General features: G+C 41.3%; 1 long non-coding RNA gene across 3 annotated transcripts in view; it reads right to left on the bottom strand.

Moving 5' to 3' along the window:
- Positions 1–27891, bottom strand: part of LOC119247686 (uncharacterized) — a 99164-nt gene that overhangs the window by 36552 nt on the left and 34721 nt on the right. For 2 of the 3 annotated variants that reach the window (XR_008552263.1, XR_008552264.1), the window contains one exon: positions 9346–9438. The exons of the other annotated variant lie outside the window; for it this stretch is intronic. This is a non-coding gene — a long non-coding RNA (uncharacterized LOC119247686). The remainder of the gene's footprint in view (positions 1–9345; positions 9439–27891) is intronic. 3 annotated transcript variants of the gene reach the window in all.

The following is a 27891-nucleotide window of genomic DNA, read 5'->3' as shown; positions in this document are numbered from 1 at the left end:
ACTCTGTAAAGTGGACACCTCCACTTTGTAGATGAAAAACAAAATGAAAAAAAGAATAAATGACTATACATACACTCAATGTACAGACAAACATACTGGCGATAAATAAAGTGAGTAATATGGGTGAGTGGTATCAATAGTGACCAAAACGAAAAAGATAGTATCATAATCACCTTCCTTGCATTATTTCTCAATAATACATAATAGAAATTTCTCTACGTTGCCTAATATATCTCTTCGCTTATTGTTTGAATAGAAAAAAAAATGAATGAGAAAACTAAGAGTCCATAGTTCTGAAATTTTCCGACCTCCTTGTTAACAACTTGTTTAGTCTCTTAACTATTACCCTATAACAGTTAAAAGAAATGAAAGTCACAGCAATTTTGCAGGCAAGGCAGCTAGGGAAACTTTCTACCAGTTATACAACCATTAGTCAATCAAAACCATTCAATGAATACAGAATAAAGTCACATGTCACAAAAGTCCTTCAAGCCCTAGCACAGGTTTTGGAGCAGTCAAATGATAGCTAATTTACCTAGGTAAACAAATGTCCCAAAGGGACTACTCCAGCACTGGGCTGAAGTCCAATGAAATGACTGACATTCAGTCCAAAGATTCCTAGAGATGTCTACTTGAAATCCAGGGAATTTAAATCTCTAAACATCAATGCTATTCCAATCAAAATTTCAATGTCATTCTTCAAAGAAATAGAACAATTATTGATGAAATTCATATGGAATCACCAAAAACCCCGAATAGCCAAAGCTCTACTGAAAAAAAAAAACGAAATGGAGGCATCACACTCCCAGACTTCAAACTATACTACAAAGCCATAATCATCAAAACTGCATGGTATTGGAACAAGAACAGACATACAGACCAATGGAATCGAATAGAAAATCCAGAAATAAACCCACAGATTTATGGTCAACTAATCTTTGGCAAAGGAGCAAAGACTATGCATTGGAGCAAAGAAAGTTTGTTCAATAAATGGTGCTGGGAAAACTGGGTCGCTACATGCAAAAGAATGAAGCTTGACCACTACCTCACACCATACACAAAAATCAACTCAAAATGGATTAAAGAACTAGACATAAGACCTGAAACCATAAAATACATAGAAGGAAATATAGGTGAAACACTACGTGATTTGCATATCAAAGACATTTTTACAGACACATCACCCAAAGCAGTGATAGTGAAGGCAAAGATAAACAGCTGGGACTACATCAAATTAAAGAGCTTCTGCACAGCAAAAGAGACAATAACAAAAACAAAGAGAAACCCCACCAACTGGGAGAACATTTTTGCACCCAACACTAATGATAAAGGACTGATCACAAAAATCTGCAAAGAGCTGATGAGACTCAACAACAACAAAGAAAATAACCCAGTCAAAAAATGGGCAGAAGAGCTAAAAAGAAACTTCTCTGAAGAGGAAATGCAAATGGTCAGCAGACATATGAAAAAATGTTCAACATCACTTGTCATCAGGGAAATGCAAATCAAAACTACCATGAGATACCATCTTACACCAGTGAGAATGGCACATATTAAGAAAACTAGCAACAACAAATGTTGGCGAGGTTGTGGAGAAAAAGGTACTCTCCTGCACTGTTGGTGGGAATGCAAACTGGTCCAACCACTATGGAGAGCTGTGTGGAGATTTCTGGACCTACTAAACATAGAGCTTCCATAGGATCCAGCAATTCCACTCCTAGGTATTTACCCAAAGGACACAGAAACATCAATTCCAAAGAACACCTGCACCCCTATGTTTATAGCAGCACTATTTACAATAGCTAAGCTTTGGAAACAGCCCAAATGCCCAAAAATAGATGACTGGATCAAGAAGATGTGATACATATATACCATGGAATATTACTCAGCATTCAAAAAAGATAAACACATGCAATTTGCAGCAACATGGATGGCGCTGGAAGGGATCATGCTCAGCGAAATAAGCCAAAAAGAAAAAGAAAAATACCAGATATTTTTCTCACTCATAGCAGGAATCTAGAAAACTTAAATAAGGGACCAGGAAAATGAATAACTACAAGAAAGTGAAAATCAAAATCAACAAAAAACTATGAACCAGAGACACTTTTTGTGGGGGTGGGGGCCGGGAGGGGAGGGATTGGGGTCAGAATGGGGCATGTGCAGTTGTATGGGGGAATATAAAAATAAAATTTATTATTTAAAAAATAAAAAATAAAAAAATAAAAAAATAAATCTCTGCACAGATGAATCTGGCTCTGGACAAGAGGAATAGACTATTTTTTTTTTAAGATTTATTTATTTATTTATACAAGAACCAGGGTACAGACCAGATGTGCGGGAGGGTGAGAGGATTCACCAGAGACAGAGAAGGGAACAGAACAGGCAGACTGATGAAATACACTGCTGAGGGGAGCAGCGGGTGCGACAGGAGAAGTCTGCTGGGCCATGTGGGACCCTCGCCGATGGCCGGGGATTGAACCGGCACTGCAGAGGCTGCAGACAGTTTCACAACACTGTGCTCAACCGCCTGAGCCACCAGGGGAGGCCCAGGAACAGACTATTTTGAGGATGGAATTGGAAGGGCCTTTCCCTGGTGCTAGTGAAAGCCTTTATGGGAGCACCATGAGGACAACTCCAAATTCAGAAATTAAATCTGGATTTCATCCTCTTGGGAGAACCTTATTTCAGAGTCAAGTACCATGGATGGGAGAATAAACTGTAAGAATCATAGGATTAGTTTGGTTCTCTTTTTCAGGGGGATACAATTTGAGGAACTATAAAGATTTCATTCCATTTAATCGCTCTCACATGGTGAGAAGAAGCCTAATATAAATCAATACTTAATGAGAGTTGTAAGAAAAAAATAACATTGCCTGTCTTGAAAAGGCTACAGGGTATAATAGAAAAAATCCAGAAAGTAGTGGAATGGGGCTAGAGCTATAGTATTTGAACTTAACTTGTCTGTGCAACAAACATTTATTCCTTGTTACCTTTTTGTCAAGTACTGTTCAAAAAACTGGTTATGTAGCTGGAATCAGACACACCCAGCCCCTACAGGATTTAGAAAGTTAGTGAGGATGAAGAGAATATGTAAGAAAACAAATATGTGACTGTAAGTTATAATGGTACTATAACCACACAAAAAAGAAACTGTCATCTAAGAATATTGCAAGGTCTGAGGAAATCTATTTTGACCATGCACTCAGGAAGGCTTCTTTGAGGAGGTGACATAAGTCAAAGCTTGACTGAGGAAGTTTGATGGGTGATTAGGCAGAGCAAGGGAAAGGAGAACTATTTTAAGCACATGAAACGAAAGGTGTGAAGATCCAAAGTAGAATTGACGGAATAAGAAGAAAGTTGGTCTGGGTTACTTGACCTCCAAGATAGCATATACTATATTCTTCCCACAATAATCACTTAAGATTTGTAAATCTCATAAAAACCAAATAAATGGGTGAATTCACCTTTCTAACGCACTTCAGAGACTGTATTAGCCCACACCTGAATCTTTCTCAGAGATATGAGTCATTAGGCAAAGCCAGCCCTTCTTTCTTGCATATAAAAATAGCTTTTCGAGATCTACTGCTAGAATTGGTTCCCCCCCCCCGCACCCCCCCTCTCCCAGCGCTTTATGCTCTACTGAAACAAAACACTTAAATGAGCAATTTGGCTCTGGCTTTGAGCCTAGGAGAAATGACAACATTTTTGGTTCTACTTTGAAATTTAGGGTTAATTTCAAATCATCAATTTATAATTAAACCCTTGTAACACCATAAGGGCAAAACATCTGTGATCATTCTGTAAAATAACCCTGTGCCTCGCACATAAGAAAGACAAAACCACACGAAACAAAGTGCTGATGATGATTCTTATTAAAGCAGCGTGGGATTTGTGCCTCGACATATAATTGGGACGCGTTCGGAAGGCCTTCCGACCTAGGGACATGTTGCTGCATTTGGCCAGCAGAGGGAGACTGGTGAGTCGTCAAGCACCAAATGTAGCCACACCCAGCTCGTGGTTGCTTATTATCTAAATGTCTCCTCTCTGAGTTAAAAACAACAACAAAAAAAACCCACACACAAAAGTTCTTGTCAAGAAATACCTGGTTTTGAGGCATAATTCACACAATATTAAGTTAACCATCTTGAAGCGTACAATTCAGAAGAAAATTTAGGATAGCCCCAATATTGTGCAACCATCCTCTCTAGCTCCAAAACGTAAGAAACACCTAAATTTTATAAGCAAGAGAACTGACAGCTGCCCAGCCCTGTTCTACCTTATTGCGTCACATTCCTGGTTGTGGCATCCACCTGGATGATGTCAGAAAGGGTTCCCGCGAGATTCCCCGAACAGCCTTCACTACACAATTCAGATTCTGACCCAGTGTTAAATGTACATATTCGAAAACCATCTCAATTCTTCAGTTCTGTCTCTAGGAATCGCACGGTCGCAAGACACCCAGTAAGGAAAGTTTGGGGAGGTGTTGGGGGGGGGGGGTGTAAAGGGTGTACTTTAAAAATTCCATATATACTATGTTTTGTAATTTCTCAGCAAAGAAAGGAAAACAGGACTCTCAGCAGGGTGACAAAAAGCTGACATGAACAATGTGCTTCACCGACACCCTTTGACTGGACGTGAAATGTAAAGTTCTTTTCAATCCAGAGTGAAAATTGAAGATACTTCTAGGGTAGCATGAGAGCGAAGGTTTTAAGAGCACCATGTCAACTAGTCAGATAACAAATAGGAAAAAAGGCAGAATTAAAGAGTTAATGTCATAAAAACGGAAGGTTTCCAACCTAAATCCACTATTTCATAAAAAATTCTCATTTCTTTCATGGGGTCTTGGCCCAGGGAAGGGTGAAAAAAAAAAAAAGCCAAACTGGAGCGTTGGGGGGAAGGGAACTGCTGGTGGTGACTCTGGGAAAACAGGAGGGCGGGGAACAGGCGAGCCAGGAGGCCGGATCCGCCCTGACAAAGAGGCAGAAACTGTGTCTCAACAGCCACCAAATCCAGTTCAGGGCGGTTTGAGCCAGTTTCTGAGCTGGATTGAGAACAACAGCCTCCGCGGAGACTTGACTAGGGTGAAATAGAAAATACAAAATGGACTTCGCAGAAAGAAGTGGATTTGGCCTGGACTGGCAGGAGCCTAAAGCTGTTTCCTGGAGGAGCAAGGTCACATCAAATCTATGGCCTGGAGCAGGAACAGCGGCGTGGTACCGCAGGGAAACCGACGGAGCAGGGCCTCTGGGTCAGAATCCAGTCCATAGTTTCTTTTTTACTGCCCCTAATTGTGGCTGGTAAGGGAAAAGGGCCTCAGGGTATCAGTTTTCAGAGAAAGCTGGTTGCGGTGTTGGGGGAGGGGAGGATTAAGTGTCTAGGGTACTTTCTCGAGTGTGCAAGGGGGGGGTTGAGACCACGAAAGGAGGTCTGGAGGGGAGGGAACAACACTTCACACTCTGCAGTTCACACCACCTTTCCGCCCCTCTGCTGCGTTACTGCACAACCTCAAATACAACGCACACAGGTCTCGTGGGAGCGCCCTACATACAACTGGCACGTGTACATGTCGCTCCCAGTCGTCTTCGTTCTTGTGCATTCGTGACCACAGACCTACCCAGCACTGCCAACGTGCTCGCTCCATTGGGTCCAAAAAGACAAACCGGCTGTACATACGTCTCCGCAGAGGGAGCGGTGTGTTAACAACAGTGGAACGATAACCCTGCCCTCCCCACCAGTCCCTAGGGGCGGGGGCCTGCGGACTTGGGACCAGTCCCACCTCCAAGAGCCCCACTGGCTGAGCTGCACTGCTGCTGTCCGTCGGGGTGGTGCGCATCCTGCAGCCAGGCGGGGCTCAAAACTGCCCCAGACCCAGTTATCCCCAAATCCCACAGCAAACACCCCAGAAAAGCCTGCAAAAGCGCCCTAGGAATTCTAATCAAAGGTTGGATCTGCTGGGTGGGGGTGCGGTACAGTAAACTGGACTGTGTGTACGTACGTTGGAGGGGTAATGGGCATGCTAAACTGCCTCTCCCCTTAGTGTCCACAGATGTTTAGAAGCTTCCAGAAGCACCAGATCAGTGCCACCCACCCCAGGCAGCCCTGGTGTTAAGAGGCCTGTGGGGGAGTTTACAGGATACACACACAATTAGAACAGAACTGCAAGTTTCAGAAATACCCTAAAAGGCTGGGGACGAGGAGCGAGAGGACTGGCTGAAAAAATGTCACAGTGGTATTGTATTCTTTTTCCCGTGCAAGTCTACTTTACACGGTTATGTGCGACGATGACCATACCCAAACCTGTCACCGACCTGAAGGCTCATCACATAACCACATAACTCAGGCATCACTTCTACAATCACTTCATCGACTGTTAGAACTGGGCTGCTATCAACTGCTGTGTTTTTGTCTTTTGGGGTTTTTGTTGTTTTCTTAGGGGAAACGGTTTTCCCCCACTTGAACAGAGGCTGCAGAAGAGATACAGTAAGAGCGCTGACAGGAATCATAACGCAGAGAGCTGCACTAGAAAGCAGCATAGACTCGGTGTTTCCTGAACATGCCTATCTGAGCTCGGTCTCATCGTCCCATTTCACAGATGAGTTAAGTGAAGCTTGGAAAGATGCGGTATTTATCCATCGATGTGGCAGACCAACTTCCTGGCTCCAGAGTCCGAGCTTTCAACCAGATAATGAGCAGCCACCTGACCGGCCAATGCCTACAAACCCTTTTCCAGATCTTGCTGCGTGGGGGCCTGCTTTGGGCTGGGGGATGCTGGTCTTCCTGGGAGGAAAGGAAGTGGCGCATTTCTGAGAACCGGGTTCCTGCCTTCAACGAGCTTTCATTCTAAATCGCTGTTTTTCTGTTTTCTAGGACAGCTCAGGACGGCCTGACAAGGACTTTCCCTCCCTGCCCGGGGCCTCAGAGGCCATGTGGGAAATAACGTCTGGCATTCCCGGCCACTCCCGCGCAGGCGGGCACCGCAGGCCGCCTGGGTGCAGGCAAGGGCTCCAGCAGGCAGGGTGGAGAGGGGCAGGGCGAGGCCACCGCGAGCCGTAGCCATGGAAACGCAGCCAGCTTTCCAGAACATTGTCTCCAACGAGCAAAACAGCTCGGAGAGGACTTTCTCCATATAATCCCCAGGGACGCTGGAGCCAGGAACACACAAAAGGGATTCTTTCTTTGTAGAGAAATGACACTTTCCAAGGCCAGAACAAAGGAAAACATGGGGTGTCTAGGATCTGGCTTTGTATTGGGCCGGGAAAAAATCAGCTGAAGCACAATGACTTAGTTCCTCTCGGCACTATTCACAGTAAATGAACGCAGCTTCGTCTACTTGGGGATAGTTATTTAATTTTTATTGTATCCCCATTTTACAGATGAGCTGAGTATACATGAGAGAAACTTGTTCTCCCCATAAAGCTGTAATTAAAACACCAGGGCGGCCTTCAGGACGCCTTTGTCAAGCTGGTCATTGCCTTTTGCCTACTTTATAATTCCACCATATAACACATATAACACTAGAGGTTTCCTGTCCACGAGCAGGGTGGGGGCGGGGTGGGGGCGGGGGCCCTGGGGAGCGCTTCCCCAGGCGCCAGCTCTCGGCTGCCAGCCACGTGCCCCTCCCCCAAGCCAGCCCTGCAGCCTGGAGGAAGAGCTGGGGGAAGCGCTCTGGGTAGGAGGAGAGTTGGGAGGAGTCTGGGGAGTGAGAGTAGGGGGAGGGGGAGGGGAGAAGGGAGGATGGCGCGGGGAGCGGAGGAAGAGGAATGTGCAGGAAGTAGCCCGGCCCCACCCAGACCGGTCTCGCCCTAGCGAGTTTGTTCCGAAGCTCCTGCTCACTGGGCCAGAGGAAGACAATGTGCCGGCGGGGGCTGTACTCCGGGCGGTCACGTGGCCTACAGTGCGACTACACCCTGCGCGGCGCGAGCTGTCTGTCCCTCGCTTGGGCGAGCCAGGCTATGCCCTTCCTGCAGACAACTGCGGGGTGGTTGTCAGCCCCACCTACCAGACCGAGAACGGAAGCAATTACCAAAAATAACCACAGACCCGCCTCCATAAATGCCCTCACCTATAGGTAATTTAAGTCATTTTTAAACAGTAAGTAATGTTTAAACCAGAAGAGCTCAGCCACACTGGGGCAATTAAAGCCCTGTCCCCTGAATCTTGATGCCGCAGGGGTAACCGCATCCTTCATAAAATCTAGACCAATGCCACATTGGCTTGTGCTTCATCGGCCCCTTGTTGAAGGAAGGGAGGAAGAAAGATGGGTGGTACTCTCCTGGGGGTGAATTGACATGAATTGCCTCGAGGGCTTCTTCAAACGCCTTCCACCACAGTAGCCTGGAGACTTGGTAATGGGTGTGTCAGCTTTCCCTCACTCTACACAAATTTGAGAACCACAGCCACCATCTCCCTCATAAGGAGTTAATTGTTGAAATTAAGGCCTAAAGTTGTTGACCTCCCAGGTATTTATATTTCGGTAGATACTTTTAACTTACCCTCCTTAAGGAAGTTAAACTGTAGATTTTTTTTTTAAGATTTATTTATCTATTTATTTATAGCACTGGGTACAGTCAGAAGCGCGGGAGGGTGAGAGAATTCACCAGAGCCAGAGCGGGGAGCAGAGCAGGCAGACGGACCGAAGTGCACTGCTGAGGAGCAGCGGGCGGCAGGAGAGGTCCGGGCACCTTGCGGGAGCAGCCGGGGATCGAACCGGCGCTGCAGAGGCTGCGGGCAGCTTCGCAACCCAGCGCTCAACCGCTGCGCCACCGGGGAGGCCCTAGACTGTAGATCTTTGTAATGTATTTTTAGACTCAGAATATTGGAAATCTCTAGAAGGCAGTGATTTATAATCCCCCACGCCAGAGTCTGAGTCTTGGGATATTCAATATTCTGCTAGTGTTCACTGAAAACATTTCCTAACAATCAGGCATGATGGTACTATTCACGAGGCTAGCCCTATGCATTTTAAAACTCACATCAAACAGAACTTACTAAAAGGACTTACAGGCTAGCAAGGGAATACCCAGGAAATCAGCAACCGGAAAGTGGTACGATACATGCTTTATAAAGATGGGAATGAGAAGATGTGTTGTGGTAAAAAAGAGGCACAAGAAAAACAGTAAGACTGGATGGAGCAGTCAGAGAGAGAGCTTCTTGGAAAGCTGAAAAATGACATGGAGTTAGCTAGAATGATAATGGAGCTTGGAGTGAGAACTATTTTAGTTTCAGATTTATCAACAGATTTGCTATCAGGCAGACATTACAAAAAATCAAATGACAAAAGGTGGCGTAGGGAACCAAAAGTCCAGTAGATCGGGAACTTTGCAGGACAGAAAAGGTGGAACTAACCTAGCAGGAGAATTGCTGTTTCCATACCCAGGAGGCATCCATACATCCCATGAATCCTATTAAGGTAATGGCAGCTTCCAAGCATGAAGGATCCTGAGAAAAGACGAGCTATTAACTTGCAGATTTCAGCACCAGAGCACTTTTAATTTTCAGCATGCTATTTATACCTTTAGGCTTATATTATTAGCAAAATTACACATTTATTGGACTTAATATCAAAGCTAGGAATGTTATCATTGACTTGATTTTCAAGTAGTCTGCTGTGAACCATTCTCTGTTAGCGAAGAGCTAGAACCAGCAATTAAAGTAAGGTTTATCTCTGTGTCACCTACCCTAACATCAGATCTACTTAACCACTTCAGGTCTTAAAAAAACAAGGACAAGGGGAGAGATTCCTTTAAGAGGTTTAAGGAATTGGGGTGATACAGTATCACCCCAATTTCTGGTACCTCAACAGTTTTATAGACATAGCTTTTCTCCTGCTGTGTTCATCAGTGATGTTCACCAAATATCTCTGCCTCCCTAGTTTCCGGTCACAAGACAAGTCTGCATTACTTGCCCTCTTTGAAATTAGGTATTCTCACTTTGGTCAATAAAAGAGAAGGTGTAATACATCACTTCCAGGAAGAACCTTTAAGAACCAGTAAACAATTTGCTACTTTCCCATCCCTCCACTCCAAGTATTGTGCTGACACCTTTCAGCCAGAGTCTCTTTGCCAAACCACACTGGACCGGTAGTAGCAGAAAGCAATGAACTTTTGGTATGCTACATCACTGAGACTTGAATATTTGTTACACAACACACTCTAGACCATCTTGCCACCTCAATATCTATGCCTTTACCCCACTTCCTTCTAACAAAAGTCACCATCCTCCACATAGTCTGCTGTTTCAGAGCAAGCTGCCTTTAGCTCTGGGAGTGGATCTTGTTCAGTATAAGCCAGTCATGGCATTATTCTTCTACCAATCACTGGTTAAGAAACTGGAATGTGTCCTAAGTATGCCCAGTGAAATGTGAATAAGAGAAAGAGAGAAAAAAGTTGTTTTTTTCTTCCCCTGGATGTTATATTTGACTAGTTATCTAATGTTACATAACACTTTACAACGAGTATTATTATCTCACAGTTTCTGCGAGTCAGAAATTCAGTAACAGCTTAACATGGTGGGTCTGGCTCAGGGTCTTACATGAGGCTTCAAGTCATCTGAGGGCTTGACTAGGGCTCAGATGACTTGAAGGGAGGGACATCTTGGAGGGAGCCTCCAAGATGGCTCCCTCATATGGCTGCTGGCAGAAGAGCTCAGATCATTACTGGCTATTGGATGGAGTCAGTTACTAGCCATTGGACCTGGTTAATTGATGGCATGATGACTGGCTTTCCCTGGAGTGAGTGATCCATGAGAAAGAGAAAGGAAGCCGCCATGCCTTTGTGTCCTGGTTTCAGGATCAACACACAGTTACTGACACCACATTCCATTCACTAAAGTGAATTGCCAAATACAGCCCACTTTTAAGAGGAAGGGAATTAGGCTCCACTTCTGTAGGGAGAAGTATTAAAGAATATGTGGGCATAAATTGAATAGACAAAACAGCAAAGAGACCTGTGGCTATACTGAGATTAAGTGGGGCTCCAGCCAACGGGTAAATCTTCACACTGGGGAAAGCAAAATAGATTATGACATTACTAAGCCACTGATTTTACTATGTCTGCAATCTACCCTGGACTATTAATTATGTGAGAAAATATACATTTTTAAAAAATTATTTATTTATATATATTTTACATCATTGTTCCTTTTTAAACAATGTTTGCTTTTTTTTTCCCCTCATGTGTGGTCCCCATAGAGTTTCCTCCACTATTTCACCCATGTACCATCACCACAGTCTCATGTTCTTCCCTTCCTCCTTCCAATTCCTCTCCCTCCCCTTCCCCTGCAGTATGTCTGATTTATAATGGTCTGTTTATGTTGTTGTGTTTTATATTGTTATTATTTTTCCCCCGATGTCTTATTTGGTTCCCCTATATTCCTCCTATAAGTGAAACCATCTGATATTTTTCTTTTTCCTTCTGACTTATTTCACTGAGCATAATTCCTTCTAGCTCCATCAATGTTGCTGTGAATGGCATGAGTTTATCTTTTTTGATTGCTGACTAGTACTCCATTGGGTATATAGACCACATCTTCTTGATCTAGTCATCTATTTTGGGCATTTGGGTTGTTTCCAAGTTTTAACTATTATAAATAGTGCTGCAATAAATATAGGGGTACAGGTATTCTTTTGAATCAATGTTGGTTTGTTTTTTTTTAAAGATTTATTTTTTCATGCATACAAGAACCAGGATACAGGCCAGATGCGTGGAAGGGTGAGAGGATTAACCAGAGACAGAGCAGCGAACAGAACAGGCAGACTGGCTGAAATACACTGCTGAGGGGAGCAATGGGTGAGACAGGAGAGGTCTGCCACACCATGTGAGGTTCTCTGCCTGCCGGCTGGGATCGAACCGGCACTGCAGAGGCTGCGGACCGCTTCACAGTGCTGGGCTCAACCGCCTGCGCCACCAGGGGAGGCCCTGAATCAATGTTTTTGTGTCCTTTGGGTAGATCCCTAGGAGTGGAATTGCTGGGTCATATGGTCATATGGTAGTAGACTGAGGAACCAGACAGCTTTCCATAGTGGTTGGACCAGTTTGCACTCCCACCAGCAATGTAGGAGTGTTCCTTTTTCATCACATCCTTGCCAACATTTGTTGTTGCTTATTTTTTTAATATGTGCCATTCTTACTGGTGTAAGGTGGAATCTCATTGTGCTTTTGATTTGCATTTCCCTGATGTTAAGAAATGTTGAGCATTTTTTCATATGCCTGTTGGTCATTTGCATTTCCTCTTTGGAGAAGTGTCTTTTAAGTTCTTCTGCCCATTTCTTGACTGTACTGTTTACTTTGTTTTTGTTGAGTCATGTGAGCTCTCTGTATATCTTTGTGATCAGTCCCTTATCAGTTGTATGGAGTGCAAAGATTTTTTTCCCAATCAGTGGGGTATCTTTTTTGCTATACAGAAGCTGAAAAAATACACATTTGTTTCCTTACTATTTCAGTGTTTGATAGGGAGATTGTTGATATTTACAGCTAAGGACTAAAACTATTTAAACATTAATATATACTGTGAATTAACCTGTACATTGAAAAATATGTGAATAACAACAATAATAATAAATACAAGTGAAAAGAAATTTTACATATATTTTCTTTCATTGCTACATAGAGATGACTGTTTATTCAATAATATACATGGGTACAAATGTGAATAAAGTTACCATATTATTAAAGTGTGGTACAAATTATTTTTTCAAATTGTTCTAATAATTCACAAATAATTTGTTAATTTTTAGAAATAGCTATTCTTGCAGCTTTTACTCGCTAAATGACCATCATTTCATGGGAGGAACTACATAAAATTCTTCCAACGTTTCAATTGAATTGAAAGTCAGGAAGTGGTTTGTAATCTAATAAATTTTCAATCTGTGTTAGGAACAATATTGTTCATTCTCAGTTTCCACTAAACCAAGTGACTCCATTCAAAATTTTCTAGGAAAATTTTTAAACAATAATTGGATTTCTATTATCAGCAATCTAGCAGAAAATATCATTTTAAAAATAAAGATAATCCTTCAGGCCAAATGAAAAGTGGCAATTAATGTGTCCCCAAGTGCCAGGTTAAGCTCAAATGCTGATTTGTCAGATAAATTTCAAGTATCTGGCATTTTCAATACCTTAACTTTCTCATTTGAAAATTAGGGTTGATGATTTGTTAAATTAGTTAATATACTTTTAGAATAGAACCTGACACAGAGAACCTAACATAAAACCTAACCTGACATAGAACCTAACACTATGTGTTAGTTCCTATTTTATTAAGAAAAGTAATGTTTATGTACTTGATTAATAGGCATTTGGTGAGTTTTATGATTTCACAACATTAAGTGAAAGTGAAATTCAATGAAGATACTGAAAAGTGACACTTAAGTCTCAGGTGATACTTGGTTCCAAACTGCCCCCAAGAGCCCTGTCTTTACCTGCATTCTCCCTCCAGTTTGGGGAGTACCTGCGATACCAGTGGAGGACAGAGCTGTATGTGTGACTGCATTGTTGGGACCTGTCCAGCCACAGCTTCTATCCTTGGTTGGTTCAGACCCAAAATTCTACTTAGACAGCAACTCCCGCAGTCACATGAGGGTCACTCAATAGCAGCTGGTGGGGGACCCTTAGTTTTAGACTCTGGTGTGACAGCACTGCATCAGAGACCCTGTCTTCTTCCCCACTGGAAGAAGGCAGGGCCAGGGTAGGAGAAGTGGGCTAGGCAATGGATACTGGATGCCCACGCCCAATAGTGAATGACTAATCAGAAATAGTGATTGGTCAGAAAGAACACTGATCACAGTACTGAGGCTGTTCTCAACTTTTCAGTTGTTTCACTTCAGGAAGGTTTGGAAGTTCCCAGGAAGGGGCCAGGAATAACAGGGCTGCAATGATGGAAAGGCACTCATGAGCTTATGGCAGTAGTCCTTCACTTATTGCCAAAGAAGTACTAAAAAAAAAAAAAAAAGTATTTCCATAACAGCACATAACAGGATTTGATACAGAAAGAAACCAGTTTTTGTGGATAGACAGATGTTAATTTATTTTCACAAACCCTTTATCACACCTCAGACCTCCTCTTGGTTAAAAACAAAAACCTGTATTGTTGGAAGAGATTCTGCAACAGATCCACATGAGGTTCAGCCCTAGTCATGACATGATTTTTAAAAAATACTTATTATTTATTCATATTTTAAAATTCATAAACAAAGAGTACTAAAATATCATGACTGTTATTCTTAGAGTAGCTCAAGGTCACCAGAACTTTTCTTGGAATATATTTGTCTATCTACACAAGGGAGTGTATATATATATATATACACACACACATATGTGTGTGTATTCCTTTCTTGTGTATGTAGCATGTATATACAATATATGTGTATATACATAATATTGTATGTGTATATGCATATGCATATATATATGCAAATCCATCGCCTGAGGGCCTTTCTCTAAGGCAAATCTTCCCAAAGAGATAAAATGGAAACTTGTCCCTTTATACCCCAAATAGAAGAAAGAAGCACTAAGATTTACTGAGGGGTGGAATTCAAATTGGATGTACCCTCAGGGGATTTTTATCATTTGGTATACAATTAAGAAAACAAACCCACTCTATTTAATCCAGAAGATATTTAAATAAAAGAAAGTTAAGCTTGTTGGAAGTCTGGAGAAAAAAAGGAAGCTTTCTTGATGAGCAGCATAACTCTCACCACGCCTAGCTTAGGGATGCAAAATCATTAAGCAGAGGCCAAGAGTGGTTGCAGCTTCAGTCACTGGAGCCCAATTACCTGAGCCAAAGCCCAGGATCCTGCAAGCCTGGGCTGTATTGGAATCACTGATCTTCCCTGCCCCAGACACTACAACTGGGCTACAACTGGGTCACCAATAACCATGCTATTGCTTCTACTCCCCCCCACTTTTTTTTTTTTTTAATCACTGGGGGCCCTTTGCTGATTTCAACTACTGTTTGAAACTGGATTAACAGTCACATCTCCCCTCCCCTTGCTTTTTTTTTTTTTTTAAAGATTTATTTATTTGTGGATGCAAGAGCTGGGGCACAGGCCAGAGGTGTGGGGTGGTGAGAGGATTCACCACAGACAGAGTGGGGAACAGAACAGGCAGATCGACCGAAGTACACTGCTGAGGGGTGCAGCGGGCGAGACACAAGAGGTCTGCTATGCCATGTGGGTTGCTCCCTGGCTGGTTGGGGATCGAACTCATGCTGCAGAGGCTGTGAACAATTTCTTAGGTTGCGTCTTAATCTGTTGCGCCATCAGGGAGACCCTCCCCGTACTTTTTAATCTCACCTCCTGTGGCAGGATCCAACCGAAATCCCACTGGTAAACATATAGAATCTAAGTGCCTTACAACATATGATAGAGCTCATCAATGTGGGAATGATGTGCTAATAAGTGAATAGTTTATTTAATAAGGAAATAACCAACCGGAGAGCTTGTAAAGCAGTTATGCCACATGGACCCTAAGAAGTTGAGATATTCCCTTAGCTCCTGTGGAAGGTTGTCTGAAAAGACTCATTTGGAGGGCCTCCCCGGTGGCGCAGCGGTTGAGCGCTGGGTTGCGAAGCTGCCCGCAGCCTCTGTAGCGCCGGTTCGATCCCCGGCTGCTCCCCGGCCACTGGAGGAGGGTCCCACATGGCGCGCAGACCTCTCCTGCAGCCCGCTGCTCCCCTCAGCAGTGTACTTCGGTCCTTCTGCCTGCTCTGCTCCCCGCTCTGGCTCTGGTGAATTCTCTCACCCTCCCGCGCTTCTGACTGTACCCAGTGCATGTATAAACAAAACAAACAAATAAATAAATAAGTAAAACATGCGTCTATATAAAAAAAAAAAAAAAGACTCATTTGGAAAGCTGCAGGCAGCAATTCAAGAGTCTTTAGCCCTCATCTACTGAAGGTGCAGGACTCTACTGGGGGACTAAGAAACTTCAGACAATTTTCCACTTTCAGACAAAATATAAGGGATGAATGCAGTGCTGGTATTTCCCCCTAACGGTAATATATATATATAGTGGTTTTGTGAGTGCATTTAATAGGGGGCAAAGAACATTTGAAAACCTGTGACTTTTTTCTCTTGGAGTCCTAAATTTTCTGGCTTGTTAAAATAAAAATAATCATGAAAGCAACCTTAACCAGGGATGAAAAGTATCATTACATTTGGAACTCTAAGAGAGCACACCCGTTCACATTAGCACAATGTTACTAGAAAGAATAAGGTGTATTTTCAAATACCAGTCCCAAACAGGAGGTTGCAAGGGTGGACACTTTGGAAATAAACACCATCCAATGAAAACACCCAAAGGTAATTTATTCAGAGTTTACCATAGCAAGGAAAGTAAGCCACCATCTCTTATGTTTTGGTAGAGATGCAAAGGCAGGCATAGGAGTGGGAAAACTTCATAATGAAAAAAAATGAGGCTCCAGTTAAAGCCTGAATAGAAGTTATTGGCATGGGAAACTGGAGGGAGGCTAACTCGAAGCCGTGAAGCCTGTGTGCTTGGCTAGGGGAACATATTTGGTTTTTTCTGGTTGGTCCTAAATTGGAATTGGAATAAAAAATTAAGGAATTTGTCAGTTATCAAATCTAGCCATTTGGCTGTCACAAGGGCTACTATTTGGCTTCTGGGAGAATCGCTAGAGATGGCATGTTGACTCCCTATAATATTGATTGATAGCATGCTGATTTTCTCAGCTGGTTGTCAGAAATAATAATTGGTTTCTTGGGTAGTTTGTTTCAGGTTGTAGGTGTAGGAGAGGAAAAACTTGTCTTCTAGCTCTTATATGTAATGACTGGGCCCTGTGAATTGAAATGTGGATCAAGAGAAGAAAAACTACATATTTTATTTGAATTTAATATTTTTACACATCATGGAGGCCTTTGAGAGGAGAAGAGAAAAATCCCCAAAGAAGTGGTTAAACTCAAGACCTGATATACCACTTTATATAACCAAGGGCCATAAATTGTGTGAAAGGACTGGACAAGAGAAAAGGGTTTGGGCTTCTATAAGTAGTGAATTTTGGGAAAGTGACGAGGAAATACATGTGGGAAAATAATGGATGATAAGGGTTATTTTAATAAGGTTTGTTTGTGCAGACTCATCTTGGTGTTTTTTTCCTTGTCTCCACTGTTCTTTTTTTCCTGATAACAGGAGGGTACCTTTCTCATGAGAAATTTATTACCTGCTTTTAGGGAAAAAAGGGGGTAGTTTTGATTTGCATTTCCCAGATTACAAAGTGATGCTGAACATTTTTTTCATATGCCTGTTGGCCATTTGCATTTCCTTTTTGGAGAAGTTCCTTTTTAGCTCTTCTGCCCATTTTTTGACTGGATTATTTACTTTGTTTTTGTTGAGTCTCATCAGCTTTTTGTAGATTTTTGTGATCAGGGTTTATCATTAGTATTGTGTGCAAAAATTTTCTCCCAGTCGGTGGGGTGTCTCTTTGTTTTGGTTACTGTCTCTTTTGCTGTACAGAAGCTCTTTAATTTGATGTAGTCCCAGCTGTTTATCTTTGCCTTCGCTATCACTGCTTTGGGCATCACTTATAATCAGGGAAATGCAAATCAAAACTACAATGAGATACCATCTTACACCAGTGAGAATGGCACATAATAAATAAAATAGCTACAATAAATGTTGGCGAGGATGTGGAAAAAAGGAACTCTGCTGCACTGCTGCTACGTAGGAGTGCAAACTGGTCCTATGGAAACACTATGGAAAGCTGTGTGGAGATTCCTCAACCTGCTAAAGATGAAGCTTCCATATGATCCAGCAATTCCACTTCTAGGTATTTACCCAGAGGACACAGAATCATTAATTCAAAAGGGCACCTGCACCCTTGTTTATAGCAGCACTATTTACAATAGCTAAGCTATGGAAACAACCCAAATGCCCAAAAATAGATGACTGGATCAAGAAGATGTGGTACATATACACAATGGAATATTACTCAGCAATCAAAAAAGATAAACTCACGCAATTTGCAGCAACATAGATGGAGCTGGAAGGGCTCATGCTCAGCAAAATAAGCCAGAAAGAAAAAGAAAAATACCGGATGGTGTCACTCATAGCAGGAATTTAGAAAACCTAAATAAGGAAAAAGACTAATTATAATTAAGTAAAAATCAAAAGCAAAACTCAGCTATAAACCAGAGACACACTATGGGGAGGGAGGAGAGGGAAAAATCAAACAAGCAAAATCAACAAGCAACCATAAACCAGAGACATACTACAGGAGGGGAGGAGGAATTAGGGTCAAAATAAGGGGAGTGGGGATTGTATGGGGAATAGAACCAAGATGAAAATGCATACATGCAAAAATGAAAAATGTTGTAAAAAATATATAAAATTAAATAAAATAATTTTTAAAAGGGGGGAGGGCAGAGAACTTTTTCTGCACCTACTGTTTCTCAATTGCCTCAAAGTTATCAGTAGGCCAAAACAGCATACTTTGGGTGACATGTTCTGATCCCCTTCATTGGATAGAGTCTTAATTTTATATGTAGTCTGGCCATTGTTCATTTATATGTTAAGTGTCTCCAAGTTGTAGATATAGATTTAGGATTATAAAATCAAGCTCCTTCTAACAGAAAGATCTCTATTAAGCCTGACACACAACAAGGCAGTAGGAATTTTCTTACTTCATGATGATTAATAATTCTCCTGAGCAATATTGAGGCCAGGTTGAATATTATTAAGAAGGAAGTAATCTAACCAACTAATTTTCCCTAAGCTATGGGGGAAAAGCCACTTTTAATCCCACAATTTTTAATCCCACAATTAATTTGAATTTTCCAAATTAATACCTGAAGTTCTATGTGTATCACTAATAGGCAGAACCTCACACTTAATACAGTGTAGAATTTTAGCTAAAAATTTGGGGACAGTTCCATAACTGAGCTGTCTTAGGGCAGATTCTTGAGCTGCAGACTCTAAACAGAAGATTTAATTGCAAGTAGTTTGAAAGGTGACCCTAGAAGCTTTGAAATGGGGAAGGGGAAGACAGGGGGCCAATTACATTACTTAGCATGTTTTCACTGGGACACCTGGGAACCTCTGGAGTTATCCCATCAAGGGAAGAGGAAGTTGCAGTTTTTATTCTCTAATTCTTAACAGTCATTAGCAGAGGGTTGTTCTCTGGGTGCTAACTCTAGAGCTTAAAGTTTACCCTGCACCTGGGCTGACAGAAAGCCCTCAGGCTGAGTCATGTGCCAGCAATAGGGCACTGTGTGCATGTTTAGAAACAGTAAGTGGTGGAGGCAGATGAGCATGGTACTGACACTATCTTCGTACTAGCAAGAAAATGAGAACTCAGATTCCCTATAAAATACTAAGAGCTCAAAGAACTCTAAAGTACGTTAAAGCAACTTGCTATGCTGCCAAAAATATACCACAGGTCTGAATTCCTTTTCATTTACATTCCAATGACAGGCCCTGACCTGTTCTTTGGGCCTTTCAGAACTGATTGTGGCTGAGTTTCGAGAGAAAAAAGTATATGCAGTAGTAAACAATAAAAATGAAGCCAAGTGTTAGACAGTGTTTCCACCAGATCCGATACCCTGAGAAAGGCTCATCACTTTGTTATTTTTAGTCGGGAATGTATAGGCAGAATCAAAACACGAGGAAACATCAAACAAACCCAAACTGAGAAAAATTCTATGAAACATAATGTATTCTTCAAAAATGTCAAGACTATCAAAAGCAAAGGAACACTAAAGAACTTTTACAGATTGAAAGAGACTAAAGAGACAACTAAATGCATTATGATCCCAGATCCTGTCCTTGAAGAAAAAGTAAGTACTATAAAGGACATTGTCAGGGCAAATTCAGAACATGATTTATAGAATAAAGTATTAATGTTAAATGCATAGATTGGATATGAAAGGTTGATGCAGGGGGCAGGAATGAGGAAGCCCACATAGAAAAAATTAGACAACAAACCTTTTCCTGCTCTGCAAACCTTTTCCCGCCCTACCAAACCGAGCAAACCCAGTTTCCAGCCCTACCAAACCGAGCAAACTCAGTTTCCCGCCCTGCAAATCCAGTTTCCCGCCTGACCTCTCCTCATCCTATAAAAGCATCCCTCCTCCTGGCAACAGGCATGACCTCACTGACCCCCACCTCGGGTCTGTGAACCTCATCTGGAAACTCAAATAAAGTTTCCTGCCTGTAAGAAACTTGGACTGGCTCTCCTTCTCTTTACCGCGCCAATCCTTTCAGGATAGCTGTCCTGTGGTCATATGAGAGGACTTCCTTGTTCCTGGGAAATATACACTAAAATATTAGGAGACCAAGGGCCATCATGCATGCAAATATGTCTATTCTCAAATGTATTTTCCTTAAAGAGTTAAGATATTTCGAAACTCTTTTAAAAATTTATTTATTTATTTATTTATTTGAATTGGCACATAGGCCAGAAGTGTAGGGTGTGAGAAGATCTGCTAGAGAGACAGTGGGGAGCAGAACAGGTGGATCCACTGAAATACACTGCTAAGGGGAGCAGCGGGCAAGACAGGAGAAGACTGCGGTGCCATGTATGGGTTAGCTCCTTGGCCCAGATAGAACTTAAGCAGCAGTGATGATAGCGCTGAGACTTAACCCCTAGGCCGTTACAGAGGCCCTGTTTCAAAACTCTTGAATCCAGAGTGCTTTAATAAAAGTGAGAATTTTTAAAGTTATGAGAATTAATGCCTCTTTGGGTGTGTGCATACATGAACGCATACACACACAAGAATTGATTGTAGCATCTTAAAGTCTCTGCTTCAGCAGGCAAAGTGCCCAGGGTGTGGCATTGGTTTTTCCTTAGTTTCTGAATATTAAACAAACCCCCCAAATGGTCCCTAGCTCCTGCCTGAAATAGAGCTCTTTGTAACTGGGGGTTCTCCTTTTGGGGGGAGCTGATGTGGAAATAGACTGTCAATGAAAATGATTCTTTCTCAACCTACTAATGAAACTGTTGATATACTGGCAATCTTTATTGATTGCTGTTCATAGACTAATCAGGCAGCATGATTTACTTTCAACATAAAAACACTAAGGTAAGAAGGAATAAGAATCCAAATAGAACTCCTATGCAGTAGGTGTATTTTTAGTATAGCAAGCTTTCCATATTCTAGTGTTGGAGGGAAAGGATGTCCTGAACAAACTCCACAAATAGGTTTTATGGACCCCACCTCCACCCCAGACCAAAGAGATCCAAGACACCAAGGATTACAAATCCTGTAATGTCATCACCACTGAAGGGAGGGTTGCTGGGACCTGAGGGTGGAGTTAAACAGCCAGGTTTGGTATATAACCAGACATGTGGGCCTAGGGGGTGCTTAGTTTTTCACTGGCTTTGGGGTCCCAGCTCAGCGTGCTATTGGGGTCCCAGCTCAGCGGAAATGGTGGGCCATGTTCACCAACTTATCTCTCCCTCTTTCTCCCTTAGTATTTCTTTTCTTCATTTCCCCCTTTTTGTAAATAAACCGTTTATTAACCTTTTTTGCGTGTGCCTGCATTTGAGTCTCATTATAAGTCCCTTTTAAGCACGTGGGCAAGGACTCACAGTCAGACCAAACCATTTCACATTGGGTTGCCCTGAGCACTAGCAGTTAGAGATACAAACTTGACTTCACGACTTATTTGCTGCATGACCAAAAAAAAAAAAAAAAATTTGGTTAACTTCTCTAAACCTGTTTCTACATCTGTAAAATGCAGGTAGTAATGGTGCCAGATGCCTGGTGGCTCTTAGAAAGATTTAACAGGGTGATTTATGTGACTCGGCATAAAAGTGTCTTTAGGTTTAATGTATTGGTCAGGGCTTAGTGACAGAATAGAACCATTATATATGTTATTAGACAAGGGGTCATTATAGGAATTAGAAATTAAACAATTGTGGAGGGAGCTGAAAAAGTAAAGATCCGGAAGGAGAAGTTGGAGAAACAGTCACTAAGCAATTCTCCCAAAGCCCTGGGGTGGGGGACAAGTTTGAATCTTACAAGGAAATCTGAGAAGCCAAACACATCCATCAGCCAAAGTAGGACTGCCAATGTGGAGTTCTGGGAAGTAAGCCTCCTGGTAGTTATGACCTTGGTGTGTGTGCTGCTTGTGCCTGGTGGTAAGGTTGTAGCTGTTGTTAACCACGGCAGGGACAGCAGTTGGGGAAAAAGGCTGGTGCAGAAGAGAGATTTCATAAGCTGGATGTAGAATACCTTGACATCTGTCCCACTACCTTAGGGACAAAGCTCTTTATAGAGGAAAGGCTGTTTCACTTCTGCATCACAAATCCTGAGCAAAATCCTCTGTGGTTCACTCTAACCTGGAAATATGTAGATAAGGGGGGTGCTGAAAAATACACTTCCCAGATTACCTAAATTAACAACAGAACAATCCAACATACCCCAAATAACACTGGCTCTGAAAGTACAGTCCATTTAGTCTCAAGCAAAGGAAGCTGAGAGATTGTCACTTGACAGTGAGAGGGATCTAGATCTTTTTGCAGTTATCCACAACTGACAGCTTTACTCCACAGTCTAAGATGGGTAATGAGGCTACAAAAATCATGTCCTATTCCATCTAGCAGGAAGGAGAAAAAGGTAAAGAATTGTTCTTTCATTATAAAAAACTTCCTGGAAGAGCTATGCACCTGTCAGGAGTGTTGGCTGTATGATTTTTTGAGGACCTCTCACATCCAGTTAAAACTTGAAAAGAGGGAGAAAGCAGCTATCAGGAGAAATATTGCCAGCCTTGCCATAGTCCATTCACCCAGATATAGAGACCTTTCCACAAAGAACCTCCTCCCTTTGAGATATAACTCCAAATTATCACTTGGGTACTATACTAAGCTCAAAGTCCAGAAACTCTGAGTGATGTTCTATCATCTCCATCATTGCAGAATATAACCACTCAAAATCCAGAAACTCATAAACTAAAAATTATTTACCCTCATTCCTACCTCTATACAATGGTGAAACAGGAATAGGAGAATTCTAATTAAAATTCCAATGGGATAAGGAGAAAATAGGAAACTTTCATACAACATTCACTGGCACTTGTTCATAGAAATGATCAAACCCTGCTGGGAAATCCTTGCTTCTGTTGAGATAAATTTCTTCACTTACTAGTATAAATTGAATTGTGTTTCCCTCCAAATCATACAGTGAAGCCCTAAGCCAATGTGACCACATTGGAGATAGGGCCTTTAAGGAAGTTATCAAGATGAAATGATGACAGAAAGTGGGAATTTAACCCAATTTAACAGGTTCTATCAAAGGTGGGGGGGGGAGGGAAAGAGAGAGAGAGAGAGACCAGAGATAATGTCACTCGAGGACACTGTCAGAGGTGGCTGTTTATACTGCAAGAGGAGAGTCATCAAGAGAAGGAAACTTTCTGTTACTTTGGTCTTGGGTTTCCAGTCTCCAGAATTGTGAGAAAATATATTTCTGTTGTTTAAGCCATCCAGTCAGTGGTACTTGGTTTTGGCATCCCAGAAAACTAATACTGTCCTCATGGTCCTCAGCTTGCTATCTCAGAAGTTCCTTCTTGCGAACAACATCATTCTTTCATAGGAATTACTTTTTATATACTTTCAGTAAGTCCCTGTCTTTGTAATCACATCACAAGATCTTGTCAGGACATTTTTTTAAAGCCCCAAAACAGGTCATTTACTTCTTATCGGTTGTAGTACTATACCCATCCATTTCTCTCAATGAAGTGGCAGCTACTTGGGTGGGAAGAAAGATTCCTTAATTTACTCTGTTACTCATCTGAATCTTTTGCAAGATGAGGCACTAGTTTTTTTCTCCTGCTAAAGTTGCAGGTTTTCAGTCACTGCTTTTAATTGTCATGTTTGAGGCTCTGAAGCAATTCTCCTTTTCATTCCTGCAAGGGCCCAAATTACCAAATCTGATTGCTGGCCTCAAATTGCAACCTTTAAGCAAAGTTGTACTCTCGTCTATCTCCCTGTTTAGATTGTCTTGAGCGGTAAGACTTTGCTGAAAGTGCCAACAAGCAGCCAATACACACAAAAATAATTCATTTTTCCTCTTATTTTCCCTAAAACTACAGTCACAGTCAACACATGGTCTATTAACACCTAGTGCCCAATCTAAATCAGTACCATAGTCTCAGTTTCTGTTAGGCGCAGTACCCCATGTCCAAGTACTTCATCCTGTGTCTATTAGAAATCTATTAGCATGAGAAACAGAAACCTAAAAATGATAGATACTTCAATCAGATGGAATTTGGTTGTTTCCCCATGTACATTATGCTGAAGGAAATGGGGCAGGACCTGAAAGCAGCACCTGGAACCAGTCTTCTATCTTGTTGATCTTCCATCCTCAAAACCTGCCAAAGCTTCCAACTAGTAGAAAGACGAAAGGTATAAAAATTATGTCGTCTGCCCCCCACCTAAGACAATTTTCCAGAAGTATACTTGATATCACTTTTGCTTATATATATCAGTAAGAATTTAGCTCTAGGGCAACGCCAAGCCGTAAGGATGCTTTCAGAAAGCTGTGGCAATACAGCAGGATTGACAAAGTTTTAGGAAGGAGAGGCAAAAATCAGACGCTCTGTCCCTTTGAGTACATTGCTTAGAAAAAGTACTCACCAATTCCATTTGTGCCCTATGGTAGAAATTTAGTTATTTGGCTCCCCTACCAGCAAGGGTGGCTAGAAAATAAAACCTTTATTCCAGGGAGTCAAATGACCAGCTAAACATTGAGAGTTTCATTACTAAGGCAAAGACACGAAGAGCTATCTGGTGACAAACAGTAGTCTTGGCCATGGCATGTGATTCATATAGCTCTGCATCTATCAAACAGTTAAACACAACAAATGTTAAATATTAATGTGCAAAATGTGACCCAGGGGAGACCCTACATACGTATCCTGTTTCACGCCTACTCAGATAATTTTATTTTTTAACTGACTTTTTTCTTTTTTAGGGTAATCAGTTTTAGGTTCATAGCAAAATGGAAAGGAAAGTACAGAAATTTCCTGTGTACCGCCTGGCCCACACATGCATAGCCTCCCCCACCTTCAATGAATAATCTTTTATGTTCACTATATAGAAGTGAAACCTAACCTTTCACTTCTTAAATTCTTTTATTGTCATCACCAGCACAAAAACTCAGGTGATATTCTGAGTATGAAGTTACTTCACTTCAACTTCAAGAAATCATACAGTACAAACTTTATACATAAGAAAACTAAAGTAGAATTTTAAAGAATAAAATCAGTGTTCTTCTACACTTTAAGTATTTTATTAGCATATTTTATGAATGTTAAAGAATGAAAACAAAGAACAAAACAATAGTATATTTATTGTACCTCTCAAGATAGGTACAGGGAATAACCATATTGTGTATTATAATTTTCTATCTGGAGAGAAAATAAAAATTCATATAGCTTTAATAACACAAAAATACAGCACCTTAAGGGTAAAACAGAATACTTAGTGATTCTCCACTGGGTATAATCACAGGGTCACAAGGACTATTTCAGGAACCACGGAAAAATCATCCTACTCACTACTCTTCTCTCTGTTCCTTGACATCTGAAATTCCTCTAAACAAAGATAGCCTTTTATTTTACAAAGGTTTTAAAGAAAAAACAAATATTATTAGCACCAAAGATTGCAAAACTATTGGAAAGTGTGACTGCAAAGCAGCAAACCTATTTGGTCACTGTAAACATTTGGGTCTTGGAAACTAGATTTGGAGTGAAAAAATGACATAGTCCTTGAATCCAAAATATCATAAACTATCTGCCCATGTTAGGAAATTCTCTGAGTGTTATGACTGGCTACCAACTACAGGGATTGCCAGTTGTGTGAGCAATCAGCAGGTTAGAATCATTCTATTGTGTTCCTGGTGTCCCCCTCCAGATTATGGTGTCCAGACTGCTCTGCCTTTGGGATTATTTAGCTTTTATTTGACATGAATCAAGATTATTTTACTCAAATAAGTTTGCAGCAGGGTCACAGGTAAGGTGTCCAGGTCTGTTAGGTGAAGATTTATCTAAATTAAAAGACAGATGCAATTAAATATGGGAATAGCAGGATAATGTAAATAAGACTTAAGCCAACAACTGATAACAGATTCTGTAAAATTTTATTTGGAAAGAAGGAAAATAAGAATTCAATAAAATTTCAATACTTTAACTAGTAAGACAACCAATAACAATTGTTGCTGTGTAGAAGTAAGCAAGCATACCTAAGTAGAAACAAGAAGCAGAAAGGAGTCACTCACATGTTAAGAGATGAGGCATTTAGAGGTCTCTCCTATAAGTAGCTGCGGTGCCTCCATTCTACCACTAGTCTTTCCTCTACCTCTTAAGTGTTTAAGAATCCACCTTTAAATTACGAATAACTTAGAAAGGGAATACGACTACTAGAAATGAGGCAATTGAGAAGCACTTGAAAAATGAAAAGATGTTGGAGAGCAAGGAAACTTGAAAGGGATGAAAGCGTTAGAAAAAGAAAGATGCCAAACATGAGTTCTGAGGATTTCATGATCCAATCCACAGCTTTTCTGGTAGTGAAGTTGCGGTCTTGAATTATTAAATTTCCTTTGTTGCAAAATAATACAAAACATTGTTTTTATGTTGTTTTAGGAATCAGGAAGTAACCCTCATGTTATACTATGATAATTGCTTTAATCACAGAAGAGCAAGGTCTTTTCTGACTCCAATCCAAGATGACTCCTGTGTCCCAAGAGAATACTGCTCTTTTGACTAGGAGTATAGAACCCAAATTCACCTCAATTTGTAAAGACTTTCTTAAACAAAATCATCATAGTATTGAGCAAAATTTTCTAAACTCAACATTCTTTAATTCCATTTACTTTTAAAGATTTTCAAAAATTCTTTCAAGGTTTGCACTCCAAAATTCATCTGCAAATGAGGCTTTTTTCTTTTACTCTTGCCAAACAGGGGTCACTAATTCAGTTGAGATCAACTGATCTCCTTTTGCAAAAGGATTCTGCCACTACCCTCTCCCCAACAAAAAAAGTTCTAGGGATTCTAAAAGATATAAATTGCCACTGGTGTCAATAATATAGGTACTTTAGCACTAGGTTTTTAACTTCAGGTTTCATTTACATGTGACTAAAACTTACATGTAAGTTTAAGGGCAAGGCAAAAGTAAACCTCCACCTTACCCCGTGATTGGAGAAATAAATGTGGGAAAAATCCTAAAATTGGTTTCCACTTGTATTCATTAAGTCAGAACCTTATCTACTGCAAGAACATTGTAGCTTCCCTTTTTCCTGTCATAGCTTTTCATGCTCATCTAGTTTCTTGTAGTGATAAACAATAAAATTTCTGAAGAGGAAAATCCCTTGTCATAGGGCTGTCTTGAAAGTCACTTTTGACAGAAAAGTGAGAGATGCCAGCACCTGAAGGCAACAGAAGGGTACGATCAACATAAGAAGGAAAAAAGGAGAACATGGGCTGGCACTGAGCAGGGTCTCCTGGCTGAGCTGTCTAGGCCATATGGGCTCTCAATTAGTTGCCATACCATTCTGAATTTATTGTCTATGATCATTGATCTTGCATTTATCTCCTAGTGCATGCCTGAGCTTCATGCAACTGTTAGAGATGGGAGATTCATTGTCAGTGAATGGCCTCCTCACTCATAATGGACCAACCAATCTCTGTAGAATACATGTTTTCCCCATCCCAACAGTCAGCTCTCAGGAATAATTCCTTTTTTCAAGAGCTCATCATTAGCAGTATTTAGGTGGGTGCTTAGCAACCTCTACTATCTCTTATTCTTTATCCTTCCATGTTAATAGTTGCTTCCTCAGGGGGTGAGGGGAGGGAAAGAAAAAAATTCTAGAATCAGACCATTTTCTCCACTATTCTGTATATGCAAATTCCCATTTTTGTAGATATCTTTCATATATATGTGAAA

The sequence above is a fragment of the Talpa occidentalis genome, unplaced genomic scaffold (genome assembly GCF_014898055.3).
Source record: "Talpa occidentalis isolate TD23 unplaced genomic scaffold, MPIMG_talOcc4v2.1 talOcc4.16, whole genome shotgun sequence".
Lineage (NCBI taxonomy): Eukaryota > Metazoa > Chordata > Mammalia > Eulipotyphla > Talpidae > Talpa > Talpa occidentalis.
Note: the sequence above shows the minus strand (reverse complement) of the source record. Positions and strands in the feature narration are given on the sequence as shown.